The sequence below is a fragment of the Hypanus sabinus genome, chromosome 14 (assembly GCF_030144855.1).
Source record: "Hypanus sabinus isolate sHypSab1 chromosome 14, sHypSab1.hap1, whole genome shotgun sequence".
NCBI lineage: Eukaryota > Metazoa > Chordata > Chondrichthyes > Myliobatiformes > Dasyatidae > Hypanus > Hypanus sabinus.
The window spans coordinates 23,557,724-23,581,613 of NC_082719.1; the positions used below are offsets into that span (position 1 = coordinate 23,557,724).

General features: G+C 42.6%; 1 long non-coding RNA gene across 1 annotated transcript; it reads left to right on the forward strand.

Annotated features, from left to right (window-relative positions):
- The first annotated feature begins 469 nt into the window (after positions 1 to 469).
- Positions 470 to 20,996, forward strand: LOC132404378 (uncharacterized). Its single transcript, XR_009515513.1, has 3 exons — positions 470 to 586; positions 18,514 to 18,581; positions 19,814 to 20,996. It is a non-coding gene; the product is annotated as an uncharacterized LOC132404378 (long non-coding RNA).
- Positions 20,997 to 23,890: the final 2,894 nt, after the last annotated feature.

The window sequence follows — 23,890 nt, forward strand, 5'->3', positions numbered from 1 at the left end:
TCTGGGGGTGGTGGTGGTGGGGGGGGGGGGGATATTAATCTCTGTAGTTTAACTTTGAAATAATTAAACCAAGTTTTAAGAATAGCAATATGACAACAGTCTAATCAATTTGCCTGATTGATTTTCTTTGGAGCACCGTGTGATTTTTTTCACATAAAGTTGCATAAGTGTGATTTAATTGCAAACTCTACTACTGACACTGTTGTAATTACATTTGCCTCCACTTTTTCTTTGGCTTTAATCAATCCGGAATGCTGACTTTATGCTCGGAAAACAGGAGCTAACACAAACGTTTCAAGGCCTAGTGTTCAGGGTCCCAGAGTTCAAGGCCTAGTACTCAGTCATTGGTGGGTCCTATGGTCAATGTTGAAGATTGAGGCCTAAGGGGTGAACAGGAAGTCTGGAAGTTGAGGCTCATTGGGCGGAGTCTGAGTCTGCGGATCTCTGTAAGTCCGCAGGGAAAGTTGAAGGCCAAATGTCTGCAAGCCTGAGCCCAAGTCCGCTGGAGGAATTGGAATCATCGTTGTATTTTTGTCTTATTTCCTTGTGATTCCTGGAGTCAGTGTTAAAGAGAATCTATCTATGGGTAAGTAGAAATATGATGATTTTATTTTCTTTGCCTGACTGGTTTATAGCCATTAATCTAATGAAAACAATCATAAAATTCACCACCAAGTTGACATGTTCAGAAAACATTGGCCTTTCAGGAAGATGGAAAAAGAACTAAATTAACAGAAACAAAGGAAGCCCTGAACACCTCCAGAGACGGAGGACCTTCATTGCTGCCCTAAATGACAGTGGCGTAACAGAAACAAGGAAGTAGTAAAACTGACCACATATGGAAGAGATCAAGGTGACGCACCTGTATTTACTTATCAACTTTTAGCATTTTTTCCAAAGATAATCTTTGTGATTTGTGGTGACATTGGTGCACTTTTAGCTTGACTTATTCCTTTCCTTCCGCACATCCCCCCCACCCCCCTCAGCCTAAGTCAATTTAGTCATGTACAGACAGCTAGGATCCCATTTATCAGGATGACTCAGGAAAAAAATTGGTTGAAGCAGGGTATAGTTAAAACTCTCCTCATAGAGAAAAGGTTCTTAATGTTGCCTGAAAAATTAGAAATATATCTTTGGTCCTCCAAAAGCATCTTCTAATAGCAACAAATTTTGCTGATGTGAAAATGTAATGTGAAAATAAACAACAGACATTCTGTCTCAATATTTGGTGAATTTCTGGAGAAAAGTCAGCTATGACTCTCCTTCTGTGTAAAATTAAAGCAATCATAGACTCAGAACTGGAAAAAAGCCAAATGCTGACCTCAAATGATTTACACAAATGTCTAATTATTTGCTAATCTAATTTCAAGACTCAGCAGGTCTCAGGTCACAGAACTCTGCTTCTTATTAATCTCCATAAAAGGCATAACTTCTTTATTGTAAGTGTCACTGGAATGGCTTGTCCTGGTCACCAAGTTAGTACTCTGTTGATCCTGAAAGCACTCACATTGGTTTCATGTTCAGTTTTATTGTTTTATATTTTGTGAGCTCTACAACACCATGTGCCCTTGTAGTTTAAAGGACAGCACAGAAGTAGTCCCTTCAGCCTATTGAGTCCCTACTGATCCTCAAGCATCTATCTATTTATGGTAATCTATATTAATCCTATTTTATTGATCACACATTCCCATCAAATCCAACCTCCCCAACAGATTCCACTACGCACACCACGCTCACCTACAAAGAAGGGCAATTGACAGTGGTCAACAACCTGCCAACAAGTTCCTCAGCAATCAATGTCTTTCTGTTATGAAAATAAATACAACTATTACTGAAACTCTGAAATTAAAAAGAACAGAAACAAAACACTCAGCAGGTCAGGCACTATCTGTTGGATGAGAAACAGACTTAATATTTCATATCTGAGACCCTTCATCATTCCTGTTTCTCTTACCGTGGATGTTGCGTGACCTTCTGGTGCTTCCAGTGGGTTTGTTTTCTTACTTTTATTTTTCTCAGTTATATTCTTGCACAGGTCCGACTGGGCAAGGTCAGGTATGGTCCAAATTGAGGTGTTAGGGCCTATGCCCGAGGGCATATTGAAACAGCGAGGCCTGGGTCCGAGAGCGAGGATCGACCCAGTGTTCGGGTGATTTAAGCACTGGGATTGAAAAGGTCAGGGTGTCAGGCCAGAGATGAGGGACGGGTTGGTTCAGCTTACTGCTCCATTTCATCTACTCAGCTTTGTGCTGAACTGTGGCTGTGGCCTGCACTTGAGTCAGATGCAGCAATGCCTGGCTTCGAGCCTGTGGACTGACTCACATTCGTAAACTTCAGTTCTGAATGCTATTTGCATAAGATTATTGCTTGCACGACTTTTTTCCCAGCACATTGGGTGTTTGATGGTCTTCTTTTAATAGAATCTGTTGGGTTTCTTTGTTTTGTGGCTATCTGCAAGGAGATGAATTGCAAGGTTGTTTAAAGTATACGCACATTGATAATAAATTTACTTTGAAATTTGCTTAAGCTGTGGAATCACACGGAATTAGCAACTAATTCCATGGTTTGTGTTTTCCTTTGGAAGGTGCGGTGCAGCCAAAAGCTGCGATGGAAGAGGGAAATCTTCCCCCATTCCCAGCCAGGTGTGCTGGATTTTAGGATAATGGATTTAGAGCTCATGTTCTGTCAATTATTCCTGGATGCAGTTGGTACAGATTGTTAGGCCCTCATTCTTGCTGCGGATCCTGCTGCTATAACTGCAATAACATTTGTTGAAACTATGCACAAAGGAGCATTGTTGAATCTTACTTTCATAAACAATGATTTGACTTGGGACCAGAATTAGCCTTGGCTAATGACTGACTGTCCATGGCCCTTCATTGCGGTAAGCACTCTGCAGTTCTTGCTCGATACTAAAATAGGAGCAAAGGGCAGAAGTTTGCTGCAGTATAAAGAATGCCAGCCTCTCAGGAATCCATAAAGAAGATCCAGGTCTCATTAGATGAGTAATTAAAATTGCACACTCTTTATTTCTGTTGCCATAAAGTCTAATCCATTGAGCAAAGAATGTCACATACGTGATCTCAGCACAGTGAAACACCACACAATGTGTATGCTAAAGGTATAGATGCAATACAATGTACAAGTTTTGATAATAAGATCTGCTTTTTGATGATAAGAACTTCAGGCAAAGATTTTCTCTTACTGATCATTCCTCTTACAGAATACTGAAAATAGCTTGATGGAACTAAGTAGAAATGAATTTTAATGAGTTCTGTTTCAGCAAATCAGATAGAACATTCAGTACAGTATAGGTCCTTCAGCCCACAATGTTGTACTCATCTTTTAACCTACTCTAATATCAATATAACTCTTCCATAATATATCTGCCTCTACCACCAGCATTGGCAGTGTGTTCCATGCATTCACCACTCTACATCTGACCTCCCACAAATCACTTTAACATTAAGCACCCTCCTATTAGCCAATTCTGGCATGAGAATAAGAATCTAGCTTTCCACTCAATCTATGCCTCTTATCATCTTGTACACCTCTCATTCTCCTACACTCCAAAGAGAAAACCCCTACCTCACTCAGCCTATCCTCATAGGGTAAGTTCTCTTTTCCGGTCAACATCCTGATAAGTCTCCTCCAAACACCACACAGCTTCCACATGCTTCCTATAGTGAGGAGACCAAATACTCTAACTGTCGTCCAACCAGAGCTTTATAGTGCTGCAACATTACCTCATGGCTCTCGAACTCAATCCTCCATCTACGGAAGGTCAACAGACCATATGCCTTCTTTTTTTTTCAACTCTACAAACTTGTGCAGAAAATTTAAGAAATCTGTGGACAGAGACCACAAGATCATTCTGTTTCTAACATTACTAAGGATCCTGCCATTAATCCTATACTCCACCCTGCAACTTGACCTTCCAAGGTGTATCACATCACATTTTCTTCCGGACTGAACCCTGTCTGCCACTTTTCAGCCCAGCTCTGCATCCTGTCAATGTCCTCTTGTATCCAACTATAAACCTCTACACTATCTACAACTCCACCAACTTCCATGTTATCTCCACACTTACTCTTACACTTCCTCATCCAAGTTATCTATAAAAATTAGAAAGAGAAGGGATCCAAGAACAGATCTGTGCAGAACATCACTAGTCACCAACCTCCAGGCAGAATACACTCAATTTACAACCACTCTTTGCTTTATAATAGGCATAAAGGGAACAGTTTTAACCAGTGGGAACCCTGAGAAACTCATCCTCAAGGAATCTGAAATCTCTCCAATTTAGAGTTGAGCTAGAAGACAACCAGTCTGCTCTCAGAATGTGGATCAATGCTCAATTAACTTCAGGTGGTTGTGTGGCTCCATTTTATTGTCTCTTTTATGTTTAATCCATTGAGACTGGCTTTCACAAGCTATATGAAACCTAATAGATGATAAAAGATGTAAATCCCTGAATTGTTCTCTTTCTTTAGCAGAGTTGTGAGGTTAAAGATGACTTGCATCTACTCCAGCTTTAAGGGTTTTGAGGGTGTTTTGCGAGAGAATTTTGAAAAGATCAACATATACTTTTGGGAATGGTGCACTTCTTCCACTGTTTATGCTGAACTTCTGTAAGCTCCCAATGATAGGATTCAAAGTTCTCAATTCTATCTCTTATGTTACTTCTCTGGTTTCAGTAGTCATGGGTCAGAGATAACCACAGATCATAAGGACCTTGAGAGATAAAACATAGAAATAGGTCCTTCAATCCACAGAACCTGTACAACCATTAACCACATACTTATGTTAATCCTACATTAATCCCATTTTACTCTCCCACATTCTCATCAATTCCCTCCATATTATATTACTTACCTTCACACTAGTGGCCAATTGTTCTACCTTGTTGAAGTAGCCTATCTTTTGGATGTGGCCAAAAATTGGAGTGCCCAGAAGAAACACGTGCAAACTTCACACTGTCAGGATTGCACCCTGGCCTTTGACACTGTGAAGTGACAGCTCTACTAACTGCACTGCTGTGCTGCCCAATCTGTGGTGATGTTACCATCATTTTGAAGGAGGTTTCTTTGAATATCATGTAACAAATTTCTGAATTTAGCTAATGATGAGAAGGATGCCAGAACGACAAAGACAAATGATAACAAGGTTGAAAAATCAAATGTATGGTAGCTGGTGCCTCCTCTACATTTTACTTATGTGTTGACATACCGAGCCAAGTCCACTTTACGTTTTGATGAACAGAAACTGCACCATGACTTAGGGAATGGCTCTTCAGGAGACAATTGGAAGGATCTTTGAGATGAGTTTCCCTGTAGAGATTATTAGAGATGACATATTTCAAGTGTATTTACATCACTGCTTGTGGCCCAGCCAATATTGGCATGTTTCCCATAAAGCCATAACTGGAGCCTTACTGTTGGTCTCTCCAAAACCAGCGATGACCTCATTATCCCTCACCCACAACACTGCCTGACTCCCATTCCAATGCAATCAACAAAAATCACAATTCTTTCCTCTCTACTATGGGAAGTTGTTAATCTGGCTACATGTAGAATGAAAGGTTTGATTAAAATTCTCTGGGACTTACTAATAGTACAAAAACTGTCCAGGTAAGGAGCAGGCCATTTGGCCCACAATGTCAGTGCTGAACATGATGCCAGTCCAAACTAATTCCATCTTCCTGTACGCAGTCTACATCTCCCATTTGTTGTCAGTTCATGCCTCTGTCTAAGTATCTCTTAAACATGGCTGTCATATCTGCTTCCACCACTTTACATCATTCTCTTTAAAAAAAATACCTTCTAGCATTTGACAGCTGCATCCTGGCAAAAAGAATCTAGCTCTCTTCTCATTTTATATTCCTCTATCAGGTCAAATCTCAGCTTCTAATGCTCCAGAGAAGACAATTCAAAGTTGCCAAACCTCCTCTTATAGCTAAAGCTCTCCTATCCATGCAGCATTCTGGTGAACCTATTCCGCACTCCCTCCGAAGCCTCCATATTTTTCTTGCAATACAACAGCTATCACCTCAAACAGTTTTCCAAAAGTTGCCTAACCAAACTGCAACGTGCCTTCCCAGCTGTTATTCCCAACAGGCTGAACAATAAAGATAAATATTCCTCGTGCCTTCTTTAGCACCCAATCTATTTGTGTTTCAAGGAGTAATGGCTTACTTCCCAATATCAATCTGTACATTACTGCTTCAGAGGTCCAGCCATTTACAGCAAACTTTCCTCCTCACAAGTCCTCACACTTGTCTCGATTAAGTTCCTCTGTCATTTCTCTGCCCACATGAACAGCTGGTCTGTATCCTGTCCAATCCTTTGCTAACCTTACTCGTTATCCACAACTCTGTCAATTTTTGAGCTATTGGCCCAAGTAAACTTTCATCCGAATCATTTACAAACAGAAACAACAGAGGTCGTGACAACGATCCTACCAAAACACCCTGGTCATATACTACACCTTCAGTCTTATTAATATCCCGCCATCACAACCTTTTGTCTTCTATAACAAAGCCACTTTTCTCTAACCAGGTCTCTATAGATCCTACGTTCCTTAATCTTTGGCTCATCCAACCATGAGCAAACATGGCTATAAATACAAAGAAATGACATTCAATTATGTGTAAAAATATCCTTATCTCAGTCTCTCCTCTGTGGACAGTGCTCCTGAGTCACTAGTTTGTGGTTTGTTACTCATGATCCACGATGAGTTTCAGTAGAACAGGTGATGTGCAGTTTTGTGGATGGTAAAACCAGATCCAATACTGAACAGCTGGCTTGCTGATCCTCTGATGAATGTAAAGGATTTCTTGGCTTTATTTTGAAGAATGGGGAGGGCCTAAACATCACTATAACAGTTTACCTTTTTGTTATCGTAGCTGTTTATGGGATCTAGCTGTGTACCATTTGGATGCTATGCTTCCATCCTTACAAAGTTAATTATTTTTAAATGCTTTTCATTAGCTCTAATGAAATCTTGAAAAAGAGAAAACTGCTAAGTACTTGCAAATTGGGTTTCATTATTCAGCAAATTCGAATGTGCAGGAATGTAAGAAGCTGCAGTCAGTAGTAGACCAGTCCAATATCCCCCTCCAGGTTATTGGTAATACTGTACATCCACAAGATGTGGCCACAAGAAAGCAACATCAAAGTTCCCCACCATCCAGACTATGCAATCTCACAGCTGCCATCAGACCGGGCATACGAGAGCCTGAAGTCCCACGCCACTGTCTTTGAGAACAGCCATTTCACTTCAACCACTTGGTCCTTGAAACATCACACACAAATCTAATCTATAACAACACGTTTGATCACTGTACTGAAATGGACAGCATAATTTTTCTGATTATGATTTGTTTCTCGTAAATATAGTGTATAATTTATGTTTATTTTTCTCGCAAAAGCTGCTGCAGTATGTGTCAGCGATGCTGCAACAAGTGAGTTTTTCATTGCACCTATCCATACGTGCACTTGTGTACATGGCAATAAATTTGACTTTGACTTGACTTTTCATAGCATCATGGGGAGAGACAGGACAGAACAGAAACTACGCTTATCTAGTCCATAACTACCATCAACAGCCCATTTAAAATTAATCCTCTGTTACTTCCATTTTTAATTCTCTTGACAGTCTTATTTTCCCAATTTTCCTAATTTTCCCATTCAACTACATACTAAGGCCAATTAATCTACCAGTTGAGATGTCTAAGGGGTGTGGGAATAAACAGGAGCACCCGGAATGAACCCTTAAGGAGAACATGCAAACTACACATGCATATAGCAGTCAGGGCCAAGACTGAACCCAAGTCTCTGCCACTGTGAGGTAATGTCTCCACCAGCTATGCCATTATGCTATCCAAATTTTAAAAAAAAAACATCTTTCCATGCAACTAGAGCTGTAGAGTGTATTAAAATATCCCCTGGAGCTCAAACCCCAAGCCATTGGAATATTTTTTAATCCATTACTTATCTAATTTTTATATGTGAAATTGCCAGTGACTTCCATCTTGGAAAACATTTACCAAATCATTTAACGTTTTTAATAGGAGGAGGTTGCATTGTTTGAAGAAAACTTGCTACGTTCTCTGTTACCTATGGATTTCCTTTCATTCTTTCCTCCAGGAATTTGCAATTTTAAGTGTGGACATGGTTTATACAAAGTGCTCTGTCATTATCATTTCTGGCCTAGCTCCATGTTTTCCCTAGCCCTTAACTTTGTAAGGAGGTACAAGAACCTAGTACAAAGTCACTCTGTGCATTCAGAACCATAATATTGACATGCAATACTGCTTTTTTCTGGAGGAATCTAGGTCAAGGGCTGCTAGATATGTATAGTATATTTTGTTTTGTATGCTATTGCGGGCTGATCTTGACCCATCCTTGGAACAGGCCTTATAATTCTGCCCCTCCTTCATAAATTAATGAAGGGATGTCTGGAGGGTAAAATGGACTGGCAACTGCCTTTTCTATGGCAACCTCTAGCTTAGTAACACACACAAAATGCTGGAGGATCTCAGAAAGTCAGTCAGCATCTAGGGAAATGAATAAACAATTGACATTTCGGGCTGAGACCCTTTTTGCAGGACTGTGAAGGAAGGGGGAAGACTCCAGAATAAAAAGATGGGGGGAGGAGTGCTGTGTTCTTTATACATACCATGGGTTACTCATAAAGGCACGTATTCTGGAAGAACATAACTAGAACTTTTATTTAACAGCAAATAGCAACCACGTCTTAACATACAAGCTTCCCGATCATGCTGTCATTTCTGCACATGCTCATAGCTCTGTCCAGTCACTTTCTTACACGTGACATGTGATACCACCACATCTTCCTTTCCTTAAAAAGAAAAACAATTAGCAACATTAATCATTAATTAAACAATTAAATTAAATTAAATAATTAAACAAATGCATAATTTAACATGTCTCTATCAGTCACTCTGGGGATTTACAAACATGAGTAGACCTTCTCAGTGGTTCACACAGTTCCTGTGTTTTGTTATTTCCATGTTTTGTCTGGTCTACATCAGTTAATGGAAACTCTGAAGTTGGCTCTTTCTTGAAGTCTTTGAGATTTCTTCTTAACACTGCTCCTTCTTCTGTTTGGACCATGCATGATCTGGGTTGTACTTCTTCCATTACTGTAGCTTTCTGTGTCCATGTGTTCATTTTGTCTTGTATCCCCACTTCATCTCCTTAGTGCAGCTCAGGTAATGTATGAGAACATCTGTCAAAGTATGTTTTCTGCTTTGCTTTGTGTTCATCTTTCCATCTTTTCACGTTCACCTCCCTCTGTTCTCAGAAGGCTCTCATCTATTGGCAGATTGGATCTCAAGCAGCGTCCCATCAAGAGCTGAGCAGGTGAAAATCCACATTCAAGTGGAGTACTGCGATAGACTAACAAAGCTTTATAAAAATCACCTCCACTATCATTTGCTTTGTGCATCAGTTTCTTGATAATTCCTACCGACTTCTCAACTAATCCATTGGACTGAGGGAGAAATGCACTAGATGTTGTATGAACAAAGCTCCATTCATGAGCAAAATGTCTCATGCATTCACTATTGAATTGTGGATCATTGTCTGTGAAAGTTTCATCAGGTACACTATGTCTGGAAAAAACTGGTTGAGGCTAGCTGGAAGGTGATGGGTGAAGCCAGGTTGGTGGGAAAGGTAAAGAGGTAGAGAAGAAGCAATCGGATAGGAGAAGAGTCTGAACCAGAGGAGGAAAGGGAGGAAGTGCAGATCCAGATGGAAGTGATAAGCAGTTGAGAAGAGGTAAGAGGTAGGGAATAGAAGAAGAGGGGAGGGGTGGGAGGCAATTTTTTTTTAACCAGAAGGAGAAATCGATATTCATGCCATCAGGCTGGAGGCCACCCAAATGGAATATAAGGTGCTGGCCCTCCACCCTGAGGGTGGCCTCATCTTGCCGCAAGAGGAGGCCATGGACTGACAGGTTGGAAGGGGAATGGGAATCAGCGTCAAAATGTCTGGCTACTGGGAAGTTCCTCTTTTGGCAGTTGGAGTGGATGTGCTCAACAAAGCAGACCCCAATTTACCACAAGTCACATCGACGTCAAAGAGGCTGCATCGGGGGGAGCACTGGACACTCAGTAATTGCTTAGTAATAGCTTAACGATTGTTTTATTATTGTCACATGTTCCAAGATACAGTGAAAACTTTGTTTTGCATACTATCCTTATAGGTCATTTCAAATCATAGGCACAACAAGTGGTATAACAGGAAAAGTAATGCAGAATATAGTGTTCAATAACAGAGAAAGTGCAATGCAGGTAGACAGTAAGGTGTAAGGTCAATTTTTGTATCCTGAACTACTTGGAACTTTGTACCCAGTAACATTGTGAAGTCACTTTCACTGCATGAACTACTGTAGCTCTAGCAGGTAGCATGACACAGCTGCTGCAGTTTAGCTAGTGTTGGGCAATAAATGCTGAACTTGTCAGCAAAACCCAAATCCCAGAAATGACAGGAAGTCTCAATAACACAGAAAGTTTCAGGCATTGATTATAAAACCACGACAGAAATATTGACATTGGCAGTGTTGCTCTGCAGGATATTCACCTTTTTAGTGTCATTGCTGAATGACACTATTGATTGCATTTTTATTATTGCATTACATTACTGCTATGCTTGCATTGCTTGCACTTAATTTTATTTTTGCTTTGGTCTGGTATGCACTTGCTGAGAGAAAAAAAGCAAATTCAACAAGAACTTTCGAAAGTGAATTGAATAAATACTTGAAAAGGGGTGGGAGCCACATAGCTGCAGCAGCGCAGAACCTCATGGAGCAGGTCGTGCCCCAGTACACACTTCCATGTGGTGTCAGTCTTTTAATGTTATTTGCTTTACATTATTGTGGCTTCCAGATCTTAGTACACAAACTTCTTTTGTGAATTTTGCTAAGTAATCACTTCTTTGTCAGCTAAAGCAGAAATGTCCTCTTGGTTAGTTCTTTGCTGACCCAAAACTAACTCCACATTTGAAGAGTTAACTAGCTCTCCACTTAGAAGTTGACAGTAAGCTATTACAGTTTTAAAATAGCCAAGATGTACAAACATCTGAGAAGAAATATTAGGACTAGGATGTGAGGAGAACAAAATGTGATTGTCATTAAATTTGGCACAGACTCAGTGGACTGAAGAAGACATTTCCATGTTGTGTAACTCTACACAACACTCCATGAACTTATACACAGATGGACAGTTATTTTGTTGAGGATTTGGCAAAGTCCTGTATCATTAGATTAAGCTTCAGGAAGCAGATGGTCTCTGTCCTATGTAAGAAGTTAAAAGAGGGCTGAGGGTACTTTGTCTGCATGTGAGTGATGCCGTACCAATGATTGTGAAGGAGAGTGCAGCAGCCCATTTTGATGCCATTGGCACTGCTCAGATCCCAGATGGTGCAACAGTGGGCACCAATCAGGCAGCAATGTCACTCAGTCTTTCTCAGGTTTCTGCTGCTCTGCGCAGGAGGCTACCTGAGTACATCTGTTTTCCATCATCTCCCCCACCCTAGTAATAGATAAGTACCATTTTAGACATTTTTGTCATTGCTCATTTGCTGAGATTATGTGAAGGAATGAAGTATATTCCCATACTCAACTGTGCACCCCACAGACAATGGATCAGTTTTTACTTCGTGAATATAGCGCTCAGAACTTCTTTTCCGGTCCGTGTGCCAGATTTGCCAACTCCAACTGGAATTAATTAACTGGTATGCTCTCAGTTAGGAAAATGTAGTCATTTTCAACCGCTAGCTGTTAGGTGAACAACTTTCCCTTTGAATTTTTGTTTTCTTTGCCAGCTTTCTTCCATTTTCTGTGGCTAAGAATTGGATCCAAGGGCTCTGGCTAGTCTCCACTTCCCTGTTCCCGTGTCAACTCAGGCCAATAACTGTTTGCGTACTGCTTTTCAATGGGATGTGCATATATTAGAGTCCATCTAATTGCCCTCTCATCTAATGAAGCAATACACAGGAGCTCTTGAGAGTTTTCTCACAGAATCCATGATCCTAAAGAAAGGGCATTAGCCCCCTTGTTGATGGTGCAGAGAAAATTGAACGACATACATTAAAACTTATCAGGAGATAATGAGGATATGTTTGGAAATTGTACTTCAGATGTCCCTGTTTCACAGAAGATCATTCATATAGTTTTTTAGAAATATCCGCCTGTTTACATGCTGCACTCCTGATTCCTCTTGGAGTTACTGGCTTCTCTTTCAGGGAAAAAAAATCACTATTGTGAAAATGAACAAAGTAGACTGAGGAATTGAGAGCAGCAAATCAAAATGGCATTACCTGCATTGTGGGCCATGTGCCACAATAGAAACATCAATATGCTTTGTTGTGCTTTCATTCTGACCTTCCTTTGTCTTAGCTTGAACAATTGTCCTCTGCAAAGATTTCAGTGCCATCTTTTTACAACTGCCACCTTAATACATTTCAACCTCTACAACATTTTGAGGTCCTCTATTTTCTTTAACTATCTGGCCCTTTCTTTGGCAGCAGTCCAATCTGCCTTACAGAAAACCTTTGACCTACTTTAAGAATTCACTTTGTATATGCAGCTCTCCATCCAGCCTCATAACAGTGTTAGCTGATGCCATGATACTGGCTGTAGAAAATCTTCTGCTCCTCTCTCTCACTCTAAGCTATTGTGCTCTGAAATTGGAGCACTGCGTTCACTCTGGTCCAGCTCTGTCTTTGCTATTAACCTTGCTGACAAAGGCCATAGTGTCTTTTAGTAAAGTGACCTCTACCTGGCAGTTGTTGAATTTCAACTGAACAACATGGCGGGTATTGTTGCAGATCTTGTGCCGCCCAGGTTTGATCCTGACATCCAGCACTGCCCGGGTAGAGTTTGCACTTTCTCTCTGTGACTTTTCTCTAGCTACTCCAGTTTCCTATCACAGCCCAAAGGCACATGGATCAATGGGTTAATTGGCCACTGTAAATATCACTTAGTGTGTAGGTGAGTGTAAGGAGAATCACAGTGTAGTTAAGAAGCTTGTAGCAGAGAAATAGGTAGAAGGAAATAAGTAGGGGAATAAGACTAAATGAATAATCTGATAGCTAGTGCAGTCTTGTTGGGATGACTGGCTTCCTTCTATGGCATAGGGAACTATGACAATATAAACAACATAAGAATCCCTTGATGTACATACAGTACTTCTATGGAACATTTAGCCATTTCCTCCCAAAACAAGAGAAAATCTGCAGATGCTAGAAATCCAAGCAACACACACAAAATGCTGGAGGAACAACTGGGTAGCACTGATTACAGAGATTACAGCTGACATTTCAGGCTGAGACCTTTCAGCAGTCCTGAAGGTCCCACAGCACCCTGTTGCCCACTTCACTAATGTAGATATCCACAATGGATTGAGTCACCTCCTTTCATGTTATATTCTTCTTGAACTTCACATGGGTTATTCCATGGAAACACTGGCTGATCTGTCCTGGATATTTTTTTACATTAGCCTCTTCTGCACCATGAAGCTTTCTTTTTATTTGGACTTAGTTCTTGAATGTTATTTTTTATTCTTCCAGTGCTCCCTGTCGCTTTATCCATTTCCATTTTCTAGGTCTTAATTATTTTCTCCTTGGTCAGAACACCCAAGCTTTTGCACACATCATAAGCTAGAGATGTTTGGAAGTAGTCTGTTTCTTCCAAGTGAAGAAAACCTACAGAGGTTGAAACCTAAAGAGGTTTCTGCATGTTTTGGATTTAGTAGGATATATGGAACTTCCTTTGATTGTCTCTGCTCATGTCTTTTCTCTTTCTCTTTCCCTTTCTCTGGTACATTAACTTGTACCATTTTCTGCTGCTTCCAAAACTGAAAAAGTTTGTCATTTTTGATTTCAATTTTCAACCTCTTTTCGATACAGTTCACATTCAACTCCCTTTCTTTCTTGCACTTCTATATCTCTACTTCTGGGGCCAGGCTGCTGACCAAAATTAGTTTAATGCCAACTATTTCCCAAAGATATCTTGACATTACTTCTCCAAACCCAATTCCTTTAGGGACTCCATTACCCTCTCTCTCTCTCTCTCTCTCTCTCTCTCTCTCTCTCTCTCCTTTTTCTCAGTTTCTCATCCTTCATTGCATTTAATTTAGATACAATTATTTCTCATCTCATTTGTAATAGGAAAAGTCCTCGAGCAGGGTGTCCCATGGTCACAGTACTTCTCTTCCCTCCCATAACAATGAAAGTGATCACATTCTTCTCATTTTCCACTGCTTCCCTTCCACTAATTCATTCTCAATTATTTTTGGTAGAATTCATGACAAACACAAACTTCTCTTGCCATTTGCACATATCTGAATGAGTCATCCTTCAATGGAACACAATCCATTGCTCAATTGTCCAGCCTCCCACAGTCCCTAACTCCCTCCACCGCATATTCCCAGGCAATTGCAGGAGCTGCAATTCCAACCTTTTCACCTCCTCCATATTCTATCTGTACAAAATTCTCTATCCAGCTAACAAGGAGATTGCTTTCATTTGAGCATTCTGTATTAACTCCACACAACATGTCTGTCTCCGGGTCGGTGGTGGGGGGAGGGACGGTTGGCTAATGATATTTCATGATTTTCAAAATAATCGAAGTTCTACACAGCTCAGATATTCTCTCTTCTCTTCTATCGTATCAGGCAGAGATACAGAAGTCCGACTGCATGCACCACTGGACTCAAGGAAAGCTTCTATCTCACTGCTGTAAGCTTATTGAATGGTCTGACAGTATGATAATAAGTATTCTTGTCTTCATAATCTACCTCATAATAAGTTTGCATCTTATTATCTGCCTGCATGTACAATCTCTAGCTCTCTAGGCATAAAACTTTATTCTGTATTCTATTATTGTTTTCCCTTTTACTCCCTCAAATCACAGATGGGATTTGGACAGGATGCAAAACAAAGATTTTCACTGTACCTCAGTATATGTGAAAATAAACAACCAATTTACTAAACCACTAAATTTTTTGATGTTGATGCCAATACTGTCACAACTGTGGAGCAAGGGTGGACCCAAATGCAGGACACAAACAAGTTTTGTAGGGTTAACTAAATAGAGTTTATTAATAGTTATGAGGAAAGCCCTGACGTAAGGATAGAACAGACAGAAATCAAGGAGAGATCAAAGTGGAAGTGGGAATAAGTGTAATGGACTAGGACTAGGACTAGGGTCTGGGCTAGGACTTGGAACTCGGGGACCCGGACTTGGTACTTGGAACTCAGGACCCAGGAGTTGATACTTGGAACTCGGGACCCAGGAGTTGATACTTGGAACTCGGGACCCAGGAGTTGATACTTTGAACTCGGGACCCAGGAGTTGATACTTGGAACTCGGGACCCAGGAGTTGATACTTTGAACCCGGGACCCAGGAGTTGATACTTGTACCTCGGAGCTTGGACTTGATCCACAAAACCTGGACTTGGACATGAAGAGACAGTTCCCAAATCAGTGTAGCGGCAGACAGCCAGGCCCACTCTGTAGAGATGAGGACAAGAAACAATGAGCCAGGTCTCCTCCTTAGACACAGGACGGAGTCAGGACTCTTTTTGACACAGGGTCAGGACCCTTCTAGGACACAGGGCCGGGACTCCTTTTTGACAAAGGATGTAGAGACAGAAACCACACAATGATAGACAGTTCTTTGTTTGGACAGAAGTTTGCTCCAAGCAGCAGTCAGCTCTTGACTCACCTCGGCGAGTTAACTCTGGCGAGGGAAGACGGCTTGTGGGCATTTGCTTCGGGGAGGAGACTTGGCTTGCTCTGGCAAGATGACTTTGGTTCGCACTAGTTTTGGTGACTTCGTTAACACACCATAATGCTCTCACACTGAATGGCTGAAAGCTTGAGATTTATAAACTGCCAGTTCAGTTGAGAGTAAATTGCCTTTAATCACCAAGCCCGAGAGATATCGGAAAACAGGGAATTAAAGGGAAACAAGGAATCAATGGTCCCGATCATAATACAAACAAAGGAAATTTAAAGGGAACCCAACCCGGGCCATGACAAATATATGCTATTTTAATTTCCTTTTCCAATCAAACACTGTCATTTGGTAATTGTGGATTTATTTGCTTCCCCTTTTTCACACCCCTCTGAGATACACTAATTCCTACAGACAGTCTCTCCCTGCTTTATCATATTCAGCCATGATGGAGTGGGAAGGCAGACTTGATGGGCTGAATGGCCTAACTCTGCTTTTATGTCTTTTGGTTTTAAGGTCTTTATTCACTCTTTTTTATCCTTGTAATATTCACCCTATCACTAATGTTCCATTTAGTCCTTTAAAATTAAAATACTTTTTAAAAAACAATTTGAAATACTGATGAAAAGTCATCTGTCTAAAATGTCAACTCATTTTCCTTCTCTGCAGATGCTGCTGGACCTGCTGATTACTTCTAGCAATTGCTTTTCATAATTCCATGAAAATTGCTGTTCCTTTATAACTCAGCATTAACTATTGACAATGCACATCATTCTTCTATTCAATACCTTACAACCTTTTCCTGCTCAGTGCTGTGTAGAAGCCTAATTTCCATGGACAATAAAATTTTCATAATAGTTTTGACCCACTGCCATGTGCAAATCTTCAAAATCTGTCATTTATTTCTTTGTTTGACCTTCCAAGGAACACTTCAGCCTTTTGACAATGAATTATTCCAGACTTAAGTCAATTATACATGCAGCATGCACAAAATGCTGGACGAACTCAGCAGACCAGGCAGCATCTGTGGAAAAAAGTACAGTCGGTGTTTCAGACATGACCTGCCGAATGGTCTTGACCTGAAACATCAACTGTACTTTTTTCAATAGTCATTGCCTGGACTACTGAGTGACTGCAGTATTTTGTGTGTGTCACTTGGATTTCCTGACCTGCAGATTTTCTCTTGTTTTTGGTCAATTATATATCTTGTCATTCTTATATAAGACACAACAAGTTCTGAGTGTACAATCCAAATGAAGGGGAATTGTGCCCTTGATGCCCTTGATATCATTGGCACTTTTATAATTATTTTTAACACTTGTTGGAGTAACTTCCCAAATTCCCAATAAAACACCTTCTTGGATGAAGTGCATTTGTTCAGCTGAGAAAGCACGGTAGAGATTCCTCGGAGTGATGCCTCTGTTTACAGCAATGGAACTGAGATATTAGGAGGTCTTAGGGTTAAACGTCATCAATAGTTTGCCCTGGTCCGACCACACAGACACTATAGTCAAAGAAACATACCTATGCCTGTGCCTCCTCAGGAAGATGCAGAAGTTTGGCATATCTTCATTGACCTTCATCAATCTTTATAAAGGCATCATAGAAGGCATCCTATCCAGATACACCATAGCTTAGTATGGCAACTGGTTTGCTCAAAATCCCAGGAAACTGCAGAGAGTTCTCACTTCAGAGAGCTTAACCAGGTAACCTATGCTCTATGGGATTTATCTTCACTCTATACCACCTTGGTATATCACCTACTATAAACAGAAAACCCACCACATACAATCAGGTTCAAGGTCAGCTTCTGTCCCACAGTTACAAGACTATTGAATGGTCCCATGGAGTCCTAATTTCACAAAATATACCTTATTATAGTCTTACACCTTACTGCATTAATCTTGCTCTATAATTATAAAACTTCATTCTACACTCTGCTCCTGTTTTAATGAGTATTACCTCAATATTCTGGTTGTAACTAGTTTGCAGTGACTAGTTTTCCCCTGCACCTTGGTACATGTGACAATATTAAACCAATTTACTAATTTGTTTACTGTTTATGGGTCTTATTCACTGTTGGGCAACTAATGTAATTCTTGTATCCGACATGGATCAAAAGATCTTCATTCCCCTCGTACTGCTTTACTTGGACAATGATGGGATAAGTTAATTCATCTCATCCTGGAAATGCCCTCTGCCCATTGTCAGGCACTTCTGGCACATTTAGGTTTGGATAGTGCTGCTATAAACTGGAAGTCCACCCGGGTCGATGCAAAAACTTCACGTCCGTCTTTTTTGCATCTCTCTAGCTATAGCATTAACTCTTCCAGGCATACATAGACCATGATGTGGCCAAATCACCTTGATTCCCCAGCCACCAACTTTTTGATTGCCTCAGTCTCCCTGATTCTCTGATCAGTCCCATTCTCACCAAGGCGCCACAGTCAGGTTGCCCCCGCCCATTCATTCACCTATTGAGTTCCTTGCTGAGCTGTGACCACTAACCCTTCCCTGCACAGTAAGCAATGGGCCTGCCTCCAGCTCAGGGGATACCTGTTTTCAGTGTGCTCTGCAGTTTAATAGTTAGTACAGCTGTTATCACTGAAGTGCCTCATATTGACGGCATAGTGACTGTTTTGAGGTGTATATCAGTATTTAAGCTTCAGTACATAAAATGAATGATGATACAAGATGTGTAATGCAATATTGAATTGAATTGACTTTATTTCTTACATCCTTCATAGATACGAGGAGTAAAAATCTTTACATTACATCTCCGTCTGAACGTGCAAGGTGCAAATCACAGGAATTTGTAAGTAAATAGTACACAGTGAGATATCCAACAGAACAGTCAATATAGCATAGAATTACAGTTGTGTCTCTGTGAATTAATCAGTCTGATGACCTGGTGGAAGCCTGTTGGTCCTGGCTTTAATGCTGCGGTACCATTTCCCAGATGGTAGCAGCTGGAACGGTTTGTGATTCGGGTGACTCCGGTCCCCAATGATCCTTCAGGCCCTTTTTATGCACCTGTCACCGTAAATGTCCTGAATCATGAGAAGCTCACATCTGCAGATGTGCTGGGCTGTCCACACCATTCTCTGCAGAGTCCTGCGATTGAGGGAAGTACAGTTCCCATACCAGCCAGTAATGCAGCCAGTCAGGTCGCTCTCATTTGTGCCCCTGTAGAAAGTTCTTAGGATTTGGAGACGAACTTTCACATCGAACTTCTTCAAACATCTGAGATGAAAAATGCGCTGTAGTGCTTTTTTCACCATACAGCCAGTATGTACAGACCAAGTGAGATCCTCGGTGATGTTTATGCTGAGGAACTTAAAGCTGTTCCCCATCTCAACCCCAGATCCATTGATGTCAATAGGGGCTAGCTTGTCTCTGTTCCTCCCGTAGTCCACAACCAGCTCCTTTGTTTTTACAACGTTGAGGGAGAGGTTGTTTTCTTGACACCACTATGATGACTTCTTCTCTGTAGGCTGCCTTGTTATTATTTGAGATTAGGCCAATCAAAATAGTATCATCTGCAAATTCAATTAGCAAATTGGAACTGTGGGTGGCAACACAGTCATGGGTATACAGAGAGTAAAGGAGGGGGCTTAGGACACCGCCCTGGGGGCTCCTGTGTTGAGGGTCAGAGGGGCAGAGGTGAGGGAGCCCAGGTTTACCACCTGCCGGCGATCTGACAGGAAGTCCAGGATCCAGCTACACAAGGCTGGGTGAAGGCCAAGGTCTCTGAGCTTCTTGTCAAGGCTGGAGGTAATTATGGTGTTGAATGCTGAACTGTGTCCAAGAACAGCATTCTCACATAAGCATCCCTCCTCTCCAGATGTGTAAGGATGGTGTGGAGAGCTGTGGCCATTGTGTTATCTGTCAATCGCTTGTGTCAGTGGGCGAATTGTAGGGGGTCCAGTGTGGGTGGTAACATGCTTTAGATATAGTCCTTGACCATTCTCTCAAATCATTTGCTTATTATTGAGGTGAGTGTGACAGGACGCCAGTCATTCAGACATATTACTTTATTCTTTTTAGGTACAGGGCCAATGGTGGATGTTTTGAAGCAGGAGGGCACTCTACACTGGGAGAGGGAGAGATTACAAATATCTGTAACCACACCTGCCTGTTGTGCTGCACTCATCCTGAGTACCTGTCCTCGGATGCCGTCCGGTCCTGCATCCTCGCGACCGTCTGCTGGTTGGAAACACCTGCGTACCTCAGTCTCAGAGATGACCAAGGTGCAGGTCACTTCAGCGGCTCTCCTCGGGGGCTCAGTGTTGGCGACATCAAACCGAGCGTAAAAGTGATTTAGCTCGTCTGGGAGAGAGGCAGCAATGTTGACAGCACCATTGCAGTTAGTTTTGAAGTTTGCGATGATGTGCAGACCTTGCCATAAGCTGTGTGTGTATGGTGGACGGTTGTGTCTAGTTTCTCCCTGTATTGTTGTTTCACTGCCTTGATGACTTTGTGTAGATCGTAGCTGCATTTCTGGAGTTCCTGTTGGTTACTGGTGGTGAACGCTCTGTTTCGCACAATGCAAATGGAACTGTGGATCTAGGGTTTCCGGTTTGCATAGACCTTGACCGATTTTTGGGGGACAACATCATTGGTGCACTTCCGGGTGAAGCTTGTGACCGCTTCTATGAAATCAGAGACATCCTCATCACAAAATACATTCCAGCTGACATCATCCAAACAGTCCTGTAGTATGGAGACTGATTTGCTGGACCAACAGTGGATGGTTTTAACTATGGCTGCCTCTTGTTTCAGCTTCTGCCTGTTCACGGGCAAAACAGGCTGGGGAGCAGTCAGGCTTCCCAAGCGGTGGACGGAGGAGCATCTTGTAAGTGTTGTGGAAGGGAGAGTAGCAGTGGTCGCGTATGCCTTCTCCCCATGTGCTCATCTAGATATGTTGACAAAACTTCAGACAGACTTTAAACAGTGACGCCCAATTAAAGTCTCTGGCAAAAATGAAAGCAGCCTCCAGATATACAGTCTCCAGGGTGCTGATGGTCTCGTACAGTTCTGTGAGAGCCAGGTCAGTATCAGCCTGTGGTGGAATATGCACACCAGTGATAATAACAGGGTCCTGACCCTGTGTCAAAAAGAGTCCTGACTCCGTCCTATGTCTAAGGAGGAGCCCTGGCTCATTGTTTCTTGTCCTCATCTCTACAGAGTAGGCCTAGCTGTCTGCCGCTACACTGATTTGGGAACTGTCTTTTCATGTCCAAGTCCAAGTCCAGGTTTTGTGGATCAAGTATCAACTCCTGGGTCCCGAGTTCCAAGTATCAACTCCTGGGTCCCGAGTTCCAAGTATCAACTCCTGGATCCGGAGTTCCAAGTATCAACTCCTGGGTCCCGAGTTCCAAGTATCAACTCCTGGGTCCCGAGTTCCAAGTATCAACTCCTGGGTCCCGAGTTCCAAGTATCAACTCCTGGATCCCGAGTTCCAAGTATCAACTCCTGGGTCCCGAGTTCCAAGTATCAACTCCTGGGTCCCGAGTTCCAAGTATCAACTCCTGGATCCCGAGTTCCAAGTATCAACTCCTGGGTCCCGAGTTCCAAGTATCAACTCCTGGGTCCTGAGTTCCAAGTATCAACTCCTGGATCCCGAGTTCCAAGTATCAACTCCTGGGTCCCGAGTTCCAAGTATCAACTCCTGGGTCCCGAGTTCCAAGTATCAACTCCTGGATCCCGAGTTCCAAGTATCAACTCCTGGATCCCGAGTTCCAAGTATCAACTCCTGGATCCCGAGTTCCAAGTATCAACTCCTGGGTCCCGAGTTCCAAGTATCAGCTCCTGGGTCCCGAGTTCCAAGTATCAACTCCTGGGACCCGAGTTCCAAGTATCAACTCCTGGGTCCCGAGTTCCAAGTATCAACTCCTGGATCCCGAGTTCCAAGTATCAACTCCTGGATCCCGAGTTCCAAGTATCAACTCCTGGGTCCCGAGTTCCAAGTATCAGCTCCTGGGTCCCGAGTTCCAAGTATCAACTCCTGGGACCCGAGTTCCAAGTATCAACTCCTGGGTCCCGAGTTCCAAGTATCAACTCCTGGATCCCGAGTTCCAAGTATCAACTCCTGGGTCCCGAGTTCCAAGTATCAACTCCTGGATCCGGAGTTCCAAGTATCAACTCCTGGGTCCCGAGTTCCAAGTATCAACTCCTGGGACCCGAGTTCCAAGTATCAACTCCTGGATCCCGAGTTCCAAGTATCAACTCCTGGATCCTGAGTTCCAAGTATCAACTCCTGGGTCCCGAGTTCCAAGTATCAACTCCTGGGTCCCGAGTTCCAAGTATCAACTCCTGGGTCCCGAGTTCCAAGTATCAACTCCTGGGTCCCGAGTTCCAAGTATCAACTCCTGGGTCCCGAGTTCCAAGTATCAACTCCTGGGTCCCGAGTTCCAAGTATCAACTCCTGGATCCCGAGTTCCAAGTATCAACTCCTGGGTCCCGAGTTCCAAGTATCAACTCCTGGGTCCCGAGTTCCAAGTATCAACTCCTGGATCCCGAGTTCCAAGTATCAACTCCTGGGTCCCGAGTTCCAAGTATCAACTCCTGGGTCCCGAGTTCCAAGTATCAACTCCTGGATCCCGAGTTCCAAGTATCAACTCCTGGATCCCGAGTTCCAAGTATCAACTCCTGGATCCCGAGTTCCAAGTAGCAACTCCTGGATCCCGAGTTCCAAGTATCAACTCCTGGGTCCCGAGTTCCAAGTATCAACTCCTGGATCCCGAGTTCCAAGTATCAACTCCTGGGTCCTGAGTTCCAAGTATCAACTCCTGGATCCCGAGTTCCAAGTATCAACTCCTGGATCCCGAGTTCCAAGTATCAACTCCTGGGTCCCGAGTTCCAAGTATCAACTCCTGGATCCCGAGTTCCAAGTATCAACTCCTGGATCCCGAGTTCCAAGTATCAACTCCTGGGTCCTGAGTTCCAAGTATGAACTCCTGGGTCCCGAGTTCCAAGTATCAACTCCTGGATCCCGAGTTCCAAGTATCAACTCCTGGATCCCGAGTTCCAAGTATCAACTCCTGGATCCCGAGTTCCAAGTATCAACTCCTGGGTCCCGAGTTCCAAGTATCAACTCCTGGGTCCCGAGTTCCAAGTATCAACTCCTGGGTCCCGAGTTCCAAGTATCAACTCCTGGGTCCCGAGTTCCAAGTATCAACTCCTGGATCCCGAGTTCCAAGTAGCAAATCCTGGGTCCCGAGTTCCAAGTATCAAGTCCATGTCTGGGTTCCGAGTTCCAAGTTCCAGGCTCTGAGTTCCGTGTTCCGAGTCCTGGCTCTGAGTTCCTAGTACCTAGTCCAAGTACGGGTCCCCGAGTTCCAAGTCCTAGCCCAGACCCTGAGTCGCAGCCTGAGTCCTAGTCCATTACGCTTATTCCCACTTCTGCTCTGATCTCTCCTTGATTTCTCTCTGTTCTATCCTTACATCAGGGCTTTCTCATAACTATTAATAAACTCTATTTAGTTAACCCTACAGAATGTCTCCTGCATTTGGGTCCACCCTTGCTCCACAGTTGTGACAGTATTGGCATAAACATCAAAAAATTTAGTGGTTTAGTAAATAACTTCCTAGGCAGCCAGAATGGTCTACATAACAGCACAAGGTACTCCAGAAATGAGGAACAAAAGGATATGAGGGCATGCACATTCAGGGGTCACACCAAGCATTATTGACCATGAAGCATACCCCACCTCCTTTACTCTTCCCAGAGAGTTTTTTAGACCAGTCTGCCTGGAATGGGGCAGAAAGACTCGATGGCGTGTTCTGGTATCTCCTCCATCAACCAGGTCTCCATGAAGCATGAAAAGTTACATTCCTTTGTTTTCCACTGTTAAGAGATTCTGCCTCTCAGTTTGCACAGCTTGTTGTCCAAGTACTGAACGTTAGCTAGGAGAATGCTCAGGAGCAGTGGCCGATTAGCACGCTGTCTCAACCTCACTAGGACACTGGCCCTTCTCCCTTGCCTCTGGCACAACTTCCGAGGTCGTGACAGTGTAATAAATGAGCTTGTCATGGATTGTGTAAGCAGGGATTCCCAGTGTAGAAGAGGCGGCACGTTGTGGGCAAATGCCATCTTTCTGATGTTCAGAAGAGTCAGTCGAT